Below are 15924 nucleotides of genomic sequence, written 5' to 3'. Positions count from 1 at the left end.
AGCTGAAGCTCCAATACTTTGACCACCAGATGGGAAGAGCTGACTCATTGGAAAAGACCCTGATGCTGGGGAAGATTGAGGGCAGGAAGAGAAGGGGATGATAGAGGTTGAGATGGTTGGTTGACATCCTTGACTCAATGGACATGAGGTTGAGCAAAGTCTGGGAGACAGTGAAGGACAGGGAAGCCTGGTATGCTGCAGTCCATGGGGTCTCAAAGAGCCGGACACCCTGAGTGACTGAAGAACAAAGTAGATTTTGGCTCTATCTGTTTGTAGTAATTTTTAGTGGTTGCTATAGGGATTACAATGAATATACCTAAGTTTTCAGTCTTTTTGGAGTTGATATTTTAGCACTTCAGGTAAAATGTAAAAGTTTTGCAACCAGGTATCTGCCTTTACTCTATGTTGTTCTGTTATATTGTCATATGTGTTACATCTGTATGTTCTGAAACATCAACAAGACAATGATAACATTTTGCTTAGAAAAATCATTCATATTTTAAAGCATTTATGAGGAAAAAAACTGCGTTTTATGTTTACCCAGATATTTACCATTTCTGTTGCTCTTCCTTTATTCCTGAACTTCCAAGTTTACCTCTGGTGTCATTTTTCTTGATCATTTCTTGTAGAGCAGGTCTGCTATTGACAAGTTCTCTTAATTTTCTGTCATCTGAGAATGTATTTTGTTCTCAGTTCTGAATGTCATTTTTGCTGATTGGAAGTCTGGGTTGACTGTTACTTTCAAGACATTGTTCCACTGTCTTCTGGCCACTGTATTTCTGATGAGAAATATGTTAAATTTGTATCCTTTTCCTCCTCTGAGTAATGTGTTGTTTTTCTCTAATTGCTTTCAAGATACTTCATCTTTTGTTTTTGGCAATTCGATTATGATATTTTTGACATGATTTTCTTTGAGTGTATGCATCTTGGAGATCATTGCATTTCTCATGTCTGTTAGTTTATTTCTTTCACCCAAGTCGGGGACAATTGTCCTATTATTTCTTCAATATTTTGTACTTACCAGTAACATCCTCTGTTTCTTAGACTCCAATGACATGAATATTAGACTTTTTGATATGATCCTGTAGGTTCCTGAAGTTCTGGCCACATTTTTTCAATGTTTTTCTTTTTATCCTCCATATTGGATAATTTCTATTCACCGTTGTTCAAGTTCACTGACTCCTCTGTCATACCCATTCTTCTATTGAGACTATCCAGATAATTTTTAAATTTCTAATGTTGTATTTTTGGGTTCTAAAATTTCCACAGGGTTCTTTGTTATAGTTTCTCTACAGTTTTTACATACTCTGTAGAGTACTAAAGAAACTTTATAGTCTTCAAAACATGTGCGTGCATGTGTGCTAAGTCACTTCAGTTGTATCTGACTCTTTGCGACCCTATGGACTGTAACCTGCCAGGGTCCTCTGTCCATGGGATTCTCCAGGCAAGAACACTGGACTGGGTTGCCATTTCCTACTCCAAGGGATCTTCTGACCCAGGAATCGAACTCGTGTCTCTTATGTCTCCTGCATTGGCATGGGAGTTCTTTACCACTAGCACCACTTGGGAAGCCCCTTTAAAACATATTTCTCTACTAAAAACTTCTAGCATACTGTTCATTTCAGATGTATTTACCTTTGCTTCATGAGACATAGTTGGCATAGCTTTTTGCAGTCTTTTAAAAAGATTTTGAGAATTCTAACATCTGAGTCTTTGCATGTTGGTATCTGCTGTCTAGTCTCTGAGAATTGGCAGCGTTTTCTTGGTTCTTTGTATGTATAGGAAGTTTAGGTGATATCTTGGATATTTTAAAGATTGTGTTTAGACTCTAGGTCTTCTTAAGTTCCTGAAAGTAATGATTTATTTGTTTTACCAGACAATCCACTTGTTTAGGTTCAAACCACAAGTTTTATCTCCCCTTTTGTGGATCATAATATTCAAAGCTTTGCTATCCTTATGCACATACAGCTCTGGAGTAAGCCTGAGACTTGTGTAAGTTTATGCATAGAATTAGGAGATTCCTTTCTCTAGCTCTCTCTTCTTTGGAAATGTGCCCCCTGCTCCCATTCTGCACCCTTCAGGAGGCTGTTTTCTTGGTCCTCTGGCCGGAATGGTGTCATTTCTCTTGGATATTTAGCTGCCTACACTGCTGTCATATGGTTCTGGACTGGGGCCACCGTTCAGGGCAAACCAAGAGAGAGAAAAAAATCCCCAGAGATTCCACCCACTACTCCCCCACACTCTTTGATTTTTTTTTTTTAGTTCTACCACTTTATTGCTACCAACCCATCTCCCTCTACCCTCGTGCACACATGCTCAGTCATGTAACCCCAGGGACTACAGCCCCCCAGGCTCCTCTGTCCATGGACTTTTCCAAGCAAGAATACTGTAGTGGGTTGCCATTTCCTTCTCCTCCCCCGAACTCTTTGGATTATAGTTGGGTACTGTAGTTCTGGGTGAAAGATCCTTATACTGTTGGAAGTTCATTCTAAAGAATATGTCATCTCTCAGATCTTTGGGGACTTTATTTGAATTAGGAGTTACTTTAACTATTTCAGCACCTGTAGCAAAGAATTTGAAAACTCTGAATTATGTGTGAGTGTCTCTGTCCAGTGGGTGAGGTGTCTTGGAACCTTTGATTTCTGTGTCCAATGACCTGAGTTCCCTAAGTTGTTTGTGGGTATATTTCCAAGTGTGAAGTCTCTGTTCTTTGGGGGTAGTGGTGGTGGTGGAATCAGTTCCAGTGTGTGATGTTATCAACTTACTAAAGTACTGTTTCCAGTGACTGAGGTCTCTTAAGTCATTTATGGACCCAAATCCCAAGGAATGAGAGCTCTAAGGTGTTTGTAGTTCCTATACTTGAGTGTGAGGTCTCTCAGTTGTTTTGGTGTCCAGATCTCAAAATGTAGATTCTCAGAACTCCTTTGGCATCTGTCTTGAATGGTACAAGATTCCTGAACCATTTGATACATGCTTTAAAACATGATATTTCTGTTCTTTCTGGAAAATCTCAATTCCAAGGTTAATCCTCTGTGCCTTATGGTATGTTGTATCTGAGCTCTTTTGGAATGTGTGTCCAGGCTGTGAGAGATCTGAATATATATATGTATTTTTCTCAAGAATTTGAAGTCTTTGAATTATGTAAAGAATTTTTTCCCATGGTGTTAGGTCTCTGAGGCATTGGGGTGGGGATGGGAGTGGGGGTAGGGGCTCTGTCCCAAGATATGATGTCTCTGAGCTGTTTGAATTATTGCATCCCTGGGTGTGTTCCTAGTGGCTCAGATGGTAAAGAATCTGCCAGCAATATAGGAGACCCAGGTTTGATCCCTGGGTCAAGAAGATCACCTGGAGAAGGAAATGGCCACCCACTCCAGTGTTCTTGCCTGGAGAATCCACATGGACAGAGGAGCCTGGTCAGTGACAGTCCATGAGGTCACAAAAAGTTAGACACGACTGAGTGACTAAAACTTTCACTTTCACATTGGGTGTGTCCACAGGGTGATGTCTTGGAGGTGGTTCTATATCTGTGTCCCAATGCTTGAGGTCTCTGAGTTTCTTTGGGATGTTTTATATTGGTACAAGGATTATGAATTGTTTTTTAGTCAGGGTCCAAGAAATGAGGTCTTTTAGCTGTTTGAGAATATGAGTTGTCTGAAGGGTATGAAGCATCTGAGTTCTTTTGGGTGTGTGTTCCATGCCATAAAACCCCTGTCACTTAGGGTATACTCACACATTTGGTGGTTTCTGTGTAAGGGTGTGATGCCTGTGACTAATAAGTGGTCTGTTAGAAACTGGTCAGTTTTATGTCTCAAGTTGGAATTGTGTTTGCCAGTTGGTTTCCATGAAGTTTGTGAGTCTGTTTGATATCTGTTACCAATTTAGGAGATTTCTGAACAGTTCTTTTTGGTGTTCTGTGTTTAAGGTGTGAGATGTCTGAACTCTCTAGGTGAATTCAGACTCTCTGGTGACTATGTCTAGGCTGCAGGGACTCTCTGGAGACATGTACTCCATAGTGTGAAATCTCTGGGCTATTTTTTTTTTTTAAATATTATTTTATTAGTTGGAGGCCAATCACTTCACAAAATTTCAGTGGGTTTTGTCATACATTGACATGAATCAGCCATATAGTTACACGTATTCCCCATCCCGATCCCCCCTCCCACCTCCCTCTCCACCCGACTCCTCAGGGTCCTCCCAGTGCACCAGGCCCGAGCACTTGACTCATGCATCCCACCTGGGCTGGTGGTCTGTTTCACCATAGATAATATACATGCTGTTCTTTCAAAACATCCCACCCTCACGTTCTCCCCCAGAGTTCAAAAGTCTGTTCTGTACTTCTGTGTCTCTTTTTCTGTTTTGCATATAGGGTTATCGCTACCATCTATCTAAATTCCGTATATATGTGTTAGTATACTGTAATGTTCTTTATCTTTCTGGCTTACTTCACTCTGTATAATGGGCTCCAGTTTCATCCATCTCATTAGAACTGATTCAAATGAATTCTTTTTAACGGCTGAGTAATATTCCATGGTGTATATGTACCACAGCTTCCTTATCCATTCATCTGCTGATGGGCATCTGGGTTGCTTCCATGTCCTGGCTATTATAAACAGTGCTGCGATGAACATTGGGGTGCACGTGTCTCTTTCAGATCTGGATTCCTCAGTGTGTATGCCCAGAAGTGGTATTGCTGGGTCATATGGCAGTTCTATTTCCAGTTTTTTAAGAAATCTCCACACTGTTTTCCATAGTGGCTGTACTAGTTTGCATTCCCACCAACAGTGTAAGAGGGTTCCCTTTTCTCCACACCCTCTCCAGCATTTATTGCTTGTAGACTTTTGGATAGCAGCCATCCTGACTGGCGTGTAATGGTACCTCATTGTGGTTTTGACTTGCATTTCTCTGATGATGAGTGATGTTGAGCATCTTTTCATGTGTTTGTTAGCCATCTGTATGTCTTCTTTGGAGAAATGTCTGTTTAATTCTTTGGCCCATTTTTTGATTGGGTCGTTTATTTTTCTGGAATTGAGCTTCAGGAGTTGCTTGTATATTTTTGAGATTAATCCTTTGTCTGTTTCCTCATTTGTTATTATTTTCTCCCAATCTGAGGGCTGTCTTTTCACCTTACTTATAGTTTCCTTTGTTGTGCAAAAGCTTTTAATTTTCATTAGGTCCCATTTGTTTATTTTTGCTTTTATTTCCAATATTCTGGGAGGTGGGTCGTAGAAGATCTTGCTGTGATTTATGTCGGAGAGTGTTTTGCCTATGTTCTCCTCTAGGAGTTTTATTTTTTTTTTTTTTTTTTTTTTTTTTTTTTTTTTTAATATTATTTTATTAGTTGGAGGCCAATCACTTTACAACATTTCAGTGGGTTTTGTCATACATTGGCATGAATCAGCCATATAGTTACACGTATTCCCCATCCCGATCCCCCCTCCCACCTCCCTCCCCACCCGACTCCTCAGGGTCCTCCCAGTGCACCAGGCCCGAGCACCTGACTCATGTATCCCACCTGGGCTGGTGGTCCGTTTCACCATAGATAGTATACATGCTGTTCTTTCAAAACATCCCCCCCTCACGTTCTCCCCCAGAGTTCAAAAGTCTGTTCTGTACTTCTGTGTCTCTTTTTCTGTTTTGCATATAGGGTTATCGCCACCATCTATCTAAATTCCGTATATATGTGTTAGTATACTGTAATGTTCTTTATCTTTCTGGCTTACTTCACTCTGTATAATGGGCTCCAGTTTCATCCATCTCATTAGAACTGATTCAAATGAATTCTTTTTAACGGCTGAGTAATATTCCATGGTGTATATGTACCACAGCTTCCTTATCCATTCATCTGTTGATGGGCATCTGGGTTGCTTCCATGTCCTGGCTATTATAAACAGTGCTGCGATGAACATTGGGGTGCACGTGTCTCTTTCAGATCTGGATTCCTCAGTGTGTATGCCTAGAAGTGGTATTGCTGGGTCATATGGCAGTTCTATTTCCAGTTTTTTAAGAAATCTCCACACTGTTTTCCATAGTGGCTGTACTAGTTTGCATTCCCACCAACAGTGTAAGAGGGTTCCCTTTTCTCCACACCCTCTCCAGCATTTATTGCTTGTAGACTTTTGGATAGCAGCCATCCTGACTGGCGTGTAATGGTACCTCATTGTGGTTTTGACTTGCATTTCTCTGATGATGAGTGATGTTGAGCATCTTTTCATGTGTTTGTTAGCCATCTGTATGTCTTCTTTGGAGAAATGTCTGTTTAATTCTTTGGCCCATTTTTTGATTGGGTCGTTTATTTTTCTGGAATTGAGCTTCAGGAGTTGCTTGTATATTTTTGAGATTAATCCTTTGTCTGTTTCCTCATTTGTTATTATTTTCTCCCAATCTGAGGGCTGTCTTTTCACCTTACTTATAGTTTCCTTTGTTGTGCAAAAGCTTTTAATTTTCATTAGGTCCCATTTGTTTATTTTTGCTTTTATTTCCAATATTCTGGGAGGTGGGTCGTAGAAGATCTTGCTGTGATTTATGTCGGAGAGTGTTTTGCCTATGTTCTCCTCTAGGAGTTTTATAGTTTTTGGTCTTACATTTAGATCTTTAATCCATTTTGAGTTTATTTTTGTGTTATGGTGTTAGGAAGTGTTCTAGTTTCATTCTTTTACAAGTGGTTGACCAGTTTTCCCAGCACCACTTGTTAAAGAGATTGTCTTTTTTCCATTGTATATCCTTGCCTCCTTTGTCAAAGATGAGGTGTCCATAGGTTCGTGGATTTATCTCTGGGCTTTCTATTCTGTTCCATTGATCTATATTTCTGTCTTTGTGCCAGTACCATACTGTCTTGATGACTGTGACTTTGTAGTAGAGTCTGAAGTCAGGCAGGTTGATTCCTCCAGTTCCATTCTTCTTTCTCAAGATTACTTTGGCTATTCGAGGTTTTTTGTATTTCCATACAAATTGTGAAATTATTTGTTCTAGTTCTGTGAAAAATACCGTTGGTAGCTTGATAGGGATTGCATTGAATCTATAGATTGCTTTGGGTAGAATAGCCATTTTGACAATATTGATTCTTCCAATCCATGAACACGGTATGTTTCTCCATCTGTTTGTGTCCTCTTTGATTTCTTTCATCAGTGTTTTATAGTTTTCTATGTATAGGTCTTTTGTTTCTTTAGGTAGATATATTCCTAAGTATTTTATTCTTTTTGCTGCAATGGTGAATGGTATTGTTTCCTTAATTTCTCTTTCTGTTTTTTCATTGTTAGTGTATAGGAATGCAAGGGATTTCTGTGTGTTAATTTTATAGCCTGCAACTTTACTATATTCATTAATTAGCTCTAGTAATTTTCTGGAAGAGTCTTTAGGGTTTTCTATGTAGAGGATCATGTCATCTGCAAACAGCGAGAGTTTCACTTCTTCTTTTCCTATCTGGATTCCTTTTATGTCTTTTTCTGCTCTGATTGCTGTGGCCAAAACTTCCAACACTATGTTGAATAATAGTGGTGAGAGTGGGCATCCTTGTCTTGTTCCTGATTTCAGAGGAAATGCTTTCAATTTTTCACCATTGAGGGTAATGCTTGCTGTGGGTTTGTCATATATAGCTTTTATTATGTTGAGGTATGTTCCTTCTATTCCTGCTTTCTGGAGAGTTTTAATCATAAATGAGTGTTGAATTTTGTCAAAGGCTTTCTCTGCATCTATTGAGATAATCATATGGTTTTTATCTTTCAATTTGTTAATGTGGTGTATTACGTTGATTGATTTGCGGATATTAAAGAATCCTTGCATTCCTGGGATAAAGCCCACTTGGTCATGGTGTATGATTTTTTAAATATGTTGTTGGATTCTGTTTGCTAGAATTTTGTTAAGGATTTTTGCATCTATGTTCATCAGTGATATTGGCCTGTAGTTTTCTTTTTTTGTGGCATCTTTGTCTGGTTTTGGAATTAGGGTGATGGTGGCCTCATAGAATGAGTTTGGAAGTTTACCTTCTTCTGCAATTTTCTGGAAGAGTTTGAGTAAGATAGGTGTTAGCTCTTCTCTAAATTTTTGGTAGAATTCAGCTGTGAAGCCATCTGGTCCTGGGCTTTTGTTTGCTGGAAGATTTCTGATTACAGTTTCGATTTCCTTGCTTGTGATGGCTCTGTTAAGATCTTCTATTTCTTCCTGGTTCAGTTTTGGAAAGTTATACTTTTCTAAGAATTTATCCATTTCATCCAAGTTGTCCATTTTATTGGCATAGAGCTGCTGGTAGTAGTCTCTTATGATCCTTTGTATTTCAGTGTTGTCTGTTGTGATCTCACCCTTTTCATTTCTTATTTTGTTAATTTGGTTCTTCTCTCTTTGTTTCTTAATGAGTCTTGCTAATGGTTTGTCAATTTTGTTTATTTTTTCAAAAAACCAGCTTTTAGCTTTGTTGATTTTTGCTATGGTCTCTTTAGTTTCTTTTGCATTTATTTCTGCCCTAATTTTTAAGATTTCTTTCCTTCTGCTAACCCTGGGGTTCTTCATTTCTTCCTTCTCTAATTGCTTTAGGTGTAGAGTTAGGTTATTTATTTGGCTTTTTTCTTGTTTCTTGATGTGCGCCTGTAATGCTATGAACCTTCCCCTTAGCACTGCTTTTACAGTGTCCCATAGGTTTTGGGTTGTTGTGTTTTCATTTTCATTTATTTCTATACATACTTTGATTTCTTTTTTGATTTCTTCTATGATTTGTTGGTTATTCAGAAGCGTGTTATTTAGCCTCCATATGTTGGAATTTTAAACAATTTTTTTCCCTGTAATTGAGATCTAATCTTACTGTACTGTGGTCAGAAAAGATGACTGGAATGATTTCAATTTTTTTGAATTTTCCAAGACCAGATTTATGGCCCAGGATGTGATCTATTCTGGAGAAGGTTCCGTGTGCACTTGAGAAAAAGGTGAAGTTGATTGTTTTGGGGTGAAATGTCCTATAGGTATCAATTAGGTCTAGCTGGTCCATTGTATCATTTAAGGTTTGTGTTTCCTTGTTGATTTTCTGTTTAGTTGATCTATCCATAGTTGTGAGTGGGGTATTAAAGTCTCCCACTATTATTGTGTTACTATTAATTTCCTCTTTCATACTCGTTAGTGTTTGCCGTACATATTGCGGTGCTCCTATGTTGGGTGCATATATATTTATAATTGTTATATCTTCTTCTTGGATTGATCCTTTGATCATTATGTAGTGTCCTTCCTTGTCTCTTTTCACATCCTTTATTTGAAAGTCTATTTTATCTGATATGAGTATTGCGACTCCTGCTTTCTTTTGGTCTCCGTTTGCGTGAAATATTTTTTTCCAGCCCTTCACTTTCAATCTGTATGTGTCCCTTGTTTTGAGGTGGGTCTCTTGTAGACAGCATATATAGGGGTCTTGTTTTTGTATCCATTCAGCCAATCTTTGTCTTTTGGTTGGGGCATTCAACCCATTTACATTTAAGGTAATTATTGATAGGTGTGGTCCCGTTGTCATTTACTTTGTTGTTTTGGATTCACGTTTATACAACCTTTCTGCATTTCCTGTCTAGAGAAGATCCTTTAGCATTTGTTGAAGAGCTGGTTTGGTGGTGCTGAATTCACTCAGCTTTTGCTTGTCTGTAAAGCTTTTGAATTCTCCTTCATATCTGAATGAGATCCTTGCTGGGTACAGTAATCTAGGTTGTAGGTTATTCTCTTTCATTACTTTCAGTATGTCCTGCCATTCCCTTCTGGCCTGGAGGGTTTCTATTGATAGATCAGCTGTTATCCTTATAGGAATCCCTTTGTGTGTTATCTGGGCTATTTTGGATCCTGGTCCCAACATAGGACGTCTGTGAACTCATGTGTATCTGTGTTCATGGCCGGAGGTCTCCAAATTTTTTTCTGATTTCTGTCCAAGTGTGCGAGTTCTCTGAGCTCTTTGGGATCTGGGTCCCTGGATGTGAACATTTTCAGATTTGGGGATCTATATGTAGAGTGTGAAATCCCTGTGTTTTTTGGGTGGGAGGTTCTGTGTCACATGATGGGACTTCTGAGCCATCTGGGATATGTTCCCAGGTATGAAGAATCTGTTTCTATGGACGATCAGTATTAAGGGTATGATGTCTCTGACCTCTGTTCTGTTTCTAAGGGGTAGGATCTATTTAGCCATCTGTGTAACTGTGTGAGATCAACTGTCCATGGATTGGGGTTCCACAGTGTGAGACCTCTGCGATGTTTGGGGATTTGTGTCATGTCCTCTGAACTGTTTTGTTGAGCTGAATCTCAAGGAGATGAGATCACTGAGGTAGTTGCCACCCATGCTCCTTAGTGAATTGTTTGAGCCCTTAGGGGGTGATGTGTTCCTAGGATTTGAATAGTCAGAGCTGTCTGGGGTATGTATTCAGGTCTGACAGTCTCTGATGTATTAGGATTCTATGTGACAGGATGTGAGATCTCTGCTTTGGATTTTCTCTGAATTTGTGAGGTCTCTGAGGTTGGCAGGAGTAGGGGGTGGAGTGAGTGGACCCGGTCCAAAGCTTAAGGCCTCAGAATTGTTTTCTGCTTTGCCCACAGTGTAAGACAAATGAACTCCTTGAGAATCTGTGTCTCAGGGTGTGAGGTCTCTGCAGTGTTTCCGAATCATTGTCCCAGCCTATGAAATCTCTGAGTTTATTGGGAATCATTGTCCAAGGCTTCAGAATCATGTTCTGTGTCCAAGTGTGTGAGGTCTTCATGCTTGAATAGTCTGGTACCAAAGAATGAGATTGTTGAGATGTTCATAGTTCTTTTTGTTGCAGTGTAAGTTTTCTGGGCTGTTGGAGTGTATTTTCTGCATGCGTGTGAGGATTTGTGCTTTGTGGGGGGATGTGGGTCCAGAGTTTAAAGTTTCTTAACTTTGCGGAAGTCTCTGTCAAAGATGTGGGAACTCATAACTCTTATGGGTCTAAATCTTACCAAATGAAATCTTTGAGCTATTTGGCAGACGTTTTCATGTGTGAGGTCTTTGATGTTTGTGTGGGTCTCAGCTATAGGAATGAGGTTTTTTTTTGTAAAAACAAAAGTTATTGGATTATAGTTGTTTATCATTAGCTTATGGGCTTCCCTGCTGGCTCAACTGGTAAAGAATCACCTGCAATGCGGGAGACCTGGGTTCAATCCGTGGGTTGGGAAGATCCCCTGGAGAAGGGAGCAGCTACCAACTCCAATATTCTGACCTGGAGAATTCCATGGATTGTATAATCCATGGGGTCACAGAATCAGACACAACTGAGCAACTATAACTTTCATGTACTTTTACAGAGCCTCAGCAGAGTGAAGCCACAGTGTACAAGGAGCCTGGGGTCCTCTGCCACTACTTGGAAGTCCACCTGTCAACCAGGAACACAGGTATTAGTCTATGATGTTTATTATTGTGTTGCACCACTGACATTGGGGTGTTGGTTTGTTACTAGAGGAGAATTCATTCCTGAACACACACATAGTGCTGTGTGGATTGAATCCTCTGTGGAAATGGGCTCTGCAAGCTGAGGAGCTCAAGGACAGGGCAGCCTTCTTCTGGGAGGGCTTCCTGGCTTCTAGGATTTGGTTTTCCTTCCTTTATGACAGACACAGCTCTGGTCAGGGGGTGGGGATGGGAGGGCATTTGCATCTCCAAGCTGGACCCTGCTCTGGGCAACACTGCTGGGGGCAGAGTGACCCTGGACATGGAATGCTGTTCTTCAGAGACTAGAGATGAATGACATGCGGGTGTTCTATAGCCTGCTTGACTTTAATAATGGGCTTCAGGGTTCATCTAGAGTTGGGAGAGTTCAGCCACAACTTTCTGTACATACATTAAATATAACTTTGATTTCACTAAATGCCTCCAGCAGTGGATTTCTTCTTCTTAGAATGAAGGCACTTTCTGTTGTAAATGAGACCCATTGTGCTCCTTCCCACCCCCACCACTGGATCCAGTGCTTCTCCTAGGACAAAGCCCCTGGGGCCAGTGGGGCAGTGGCAGGGGTCCCCCAACTGGGCCACCTTCAGGGCCATTTGATGTTCTTATGATACAGGCCCACACAATATGCTGCGATAGTTCTTGTTTAGACAGTATTATTTCTACCCCAAAGGAAATTCCTAGGCAGTTCCATGGTTGGGACTCTGCTTTTTCACTGGCAAGGGGTGTGGTTCAATCTCTGATCAGGGAACGAAGATCCCTGAAACCTTGCAGCAAAACCAAAAAAAAGAAAAGATAAATGCTCTCTTTCTACCAGATGCAGACATTTAAACCACATAAGCTCTGCAGCTCTGTTTCCTTGTTTATAAAATAGACATGCTAGAACCTAGCCTGGCCATTTCAAAGGGGTAGTTAAGAGATTATCTGAAAGGGGTTTTTTTTTTTTCTTCAGTAAAGCATTTTTCTCCCTGCAAGTAACAGAAAGTTCTATTAGAGTGCCTTCAAGTGGGAAGGCTTTATTTTCTCCCGTTACCAGAACATTTGAAGTTGGCAGTCATAGGCTCAATGATACTGTAAACAGCTTCGAATATTCTCTCCATCTTTCATCTTGATCATCTTTAAGCATACTGACTTTTATGTTTTCATGTTTATGCCTTGTGGTCCCAAGATGGCTACTGTACCTCCAGCCCTCACATCTATATCCAATCTTGGAAAAAGGGATCAGGAGAATGGCTTTCTAATAGGGCACTGTCTGGTTGAGTCTTCCAGCTTCTGGTAGCTGCTAGCGTTTTTTGGCTTTGGCCACGTCACTCCAGTCTCTTCCTCCATGGTCATAATGCCACCTCCTCTGTGTGTGCATCTCCTCTACTATCTATCTCAAATCTCTCTCAGGCTCCCTCTTATAAGGACACTTGTGGTTACATTTAGAGCCTGTCAGATAATCAAGATAATCTCCCTGTCTACAGACCCTTCACTTAATCACATCTACAAAGTCTTTTTTGCCATATAAGTGAACAGTCACAGGTTTTAAGGATTAGGAGGTAGATAATTTTTTAGGGCTATTAGTTAGCCTGGACTTTCCAGGTGGCAGTTGTGGTAAAGAACTTGCTTGCCAATGCAGGAGACCTAAGAGATGTGGGTTGGATCCCTGGGTCAGGAAGATCCCCTGAAGAAGGACATGGCAACCCACTCCCATAGTTTTACCTGGAAGATCCCATGGACAAAGGAGCCTGGCGGGCACAGTCCATAGGGTCTCAAAGAGTCAAACACAACTGAAGCAACTTAGCAGGTACACATGCGTTAATTAGCCTTCCACAGTTGAGGATGACAGTAAGGGGCCCTTAAATAAGTGACATCTTGGTTGAAATGTAAAGGATATGAAGTTAACCAAGCAGAAGAAGGGGAGACAGAATGTGCCAGTGATATGTGTAAAAGCACTTGGAGATGAGAACAGTCAATGTTTTTTTATTTATAGAAAAGAAAGTCAAATTTATTTAATGAAAACTAGAATTCATAAAATTAGCAAATTCAGACACAAAAAATATATACAAACAGCAGAGCACTATGTATTGACTCACATAGGGGAATATCAGTGGTTCAAGGGCACTCAACACATCTTGTCAGTTAAAGGGAAAAAAGTCCAAACACACACACAGGCACACGAAAAACAAAACAAAACAAGAACCCAACATTTTTCAATAGTACACTCAATCTACAGCAAACACAAATTCAGAACTCCTTTACAATGCTTCCTTTTTTAATACAAAAGATGCCCATGTTGCATGTAAATATATCTATATTTTTCAGTGGTTTACTGTTGACTTTTTAAAAATATATTAATGTTATTACATGCAAATCTTCCCTGTCTTTAACAGCCTTTCCTTTGATTTACCATCATGTGTCTAGCTTCCACCTACCAAAGGTTTCTGGTTGGTAGGCAGACAGGTGACTTATTCTCTGGGAAACTGAATACAATAGTTTTAAATACTGGCCAGAAAATGTTTGCCATTTCAACACATGGAAATAGTTACATTGATGCATAAATTGCCATTTTCTGCAAAACGCTGTGCAATGCTGGTGTCAAAAACTAGGCAGTCATTGTTCATAATGGCTGTTGAAATTCCCTCATGAATAGATCAAGGAGTGGCTTCCCAAGCCAATCGCCGCCTGTGAGCATTTAGCTCAAGTAGATAAGCAAAATTTTCAGCTTGCTTGCGTGTTCCTATCAGCTGTACAATTGCAAAGAATTGCTGGTGACCATCGTAGTTTTCCTGTTTCTCCAAGACTAGCATGAAGTGAAAGTCAAAACAGAACTGCACCATCACCCAGTCAATAGAACCAGAAAGATTAATGTCTATAGCAAGGAAAACTATTTTCTTTCCCTGTAGGATTGTAACGGACTCATGGTGATGCATCAGATGTGGCACAACAGCATCAAAGAGCCTTGGCATTTACAGGCAACACCAGGGAATGGACAGGAACAAGGCCTAAACTCACAAAGCTCTTCGTGGTCTGCCTTTTCTGTGTATGGCAGAGTTAGTTCACATCCAGAAAAGGAATATATACATGGGAAAAGTAATGAATTGGCCATTTTCTCCATAACCAAGTTGCGAGTGGACCCCAATGGACCCCGGCAAGTGGGACAACATGAGAGCTTTGGGCGACAGTTGCAACAAACAAGATGGCCACTCTGACAGGGAAGAATGGGTGGTAACACATAGTCAAAGCAGACCGGACACTCAAAAAGACTCGCCAGGTCATTGTTGGCCACAGTGGTGCCAGTCAGGGCAGGCACGCTCTGGGAGGATGGTATACACGTTGAGGTTCTAGTAGGTACCGCTGGTGCAGCCTCACGGCTCATTTCTGTGGGCAGAGAGCACGCTTCAGACCCTGGTCCTGGCTCAAACGCGTTTCTTTGCCAACGCCAACCGCCGCCACCACCTCTTCCTCAGGCCACCACTGAAGGGACACTCTGGGAAGCCTTTGTCGCTCAAGAGTGCGCCTCGCAATGGCCGCCCCAGTGAATCCCTCTGCAGTTTTGCATCATCAAACCCTGTCCCCCACTCCTGCTAAATACCACACACTAAAGAGAGGCCCTCTTAAGGAGGCACTGCCTGCGCACTGGCGGCCCCGAGACGGCAAGAACAAACAATATTTTTTTAATTATGTTTATTTATTTGGCTGCCCCGGGTCGAAGTTGCATGACAGGTGATCTCTGAACTTCATTGTGGCATGCAGAATCTCTTTAGTTACATCCTGTGAAATCTAGTTCCCTGAGTAGGGATTGAACCCAGGACCTCTGCTTAGAGCACAGAGTCTTAGCCACTGGACCACCAGGGAAATGCTAAGCACAAACAATTTCAACCTGGGGAAACCAAGCCGTTTAAGGTAGCAGACCAGCCTGTCAAGCAATAGGCACATTGCCAAGGCCCAGGTTAGCCCAGCCAGGCAGAGGGAAGAGAAGGAAATAGGCAACCTGGCAATATCCTGGTGCAGCTCCATAGTCGTGTGTAATGGACAGGCTGAGGGCTGGCCTGTGCCTCTCACCAGACCTGGAAACTTGGGCCGTCAGCCCCTACTCACGCACTCAGGAAGGCAGGTCTCTGGACCACAGTGTCCCCCCAGCACAGGTCAGTGAGGACTGACAGTGGTTAAGAAACTGGCTTCTAGAGTTGGGTGACCTGGGACCCCTGGCAGGATGGCCTTGTGTAGTTTACTTATCCTCTCTGGAGCGCCCTCTCCTCTTTCTTGTACTCCAGGTAGTAAGTGTTTGCAAATGTTAGTAATTATGAATACCAAGAGATATTATGAGCCTTGATATTTCAGGGGAGAGAGGTAAGAAGAATGCAGGGCCTCTAGGCCTGTATTCAGGGCGCCAGAGCTCACTTCCTCTTTTGTAAGCTGATTCAGTCTCTTATTGGTCAAGCTGGTTCAAGTTGGCTTCTGTTACTTGTAAACAAAAGCATTTTATCTGATAAAGGTTTTTCTTTTTTCTTTTTTTTTACTTAGAGAAT

General features: G+C 41.1%; 1 long non-coding RNA gene and 1 pseudogene across 1 annotated transcript in view; one reads left to right on the top strand and one right to left on the bottom strand.

Annotated features, from left to right (window-relative positions):
- The window catches only part of LOC136154802 (uncharacterized), a 184444-nt gene that overhangs the window by 49900 nt on the left and 118620 nt on the right, over positions 1–15924 (top strand). Inside the window, exon 2 of the long non-coding RNA XR_010660516.1 lies at positions 11272–11358. This is a non-coding gene — a long non-coding RNA (uncharacterized lncRNA). The remainder of the gene's footprint in view (positions 1–11271; positions 11359–15924) is intronic.
- Positions 13921–14921, bottom strand: LOC136154089 (E3 ubiquitin-protein ligase SIAH1-like; annotated as a pseudogene).

Source organism: Muntiacus reevesi, chromosome X (genome assembly GCF_963930625.1).
Source record: "Muntiacus reevesi chromosome X, mMunRee1.1, whole genome shotgun sequence".
NCBI lineage: Eukaryota > Metazoa > Chordata > Mammalia > Artiodactyla > Cervidae > Muntiacus > Muntiacus reevesi.
The sequence above is the reverse complement of the archived record's forward strand: the minus strand, read 5'-3'. Positions and strand labels throughout refer to the sequence as shown.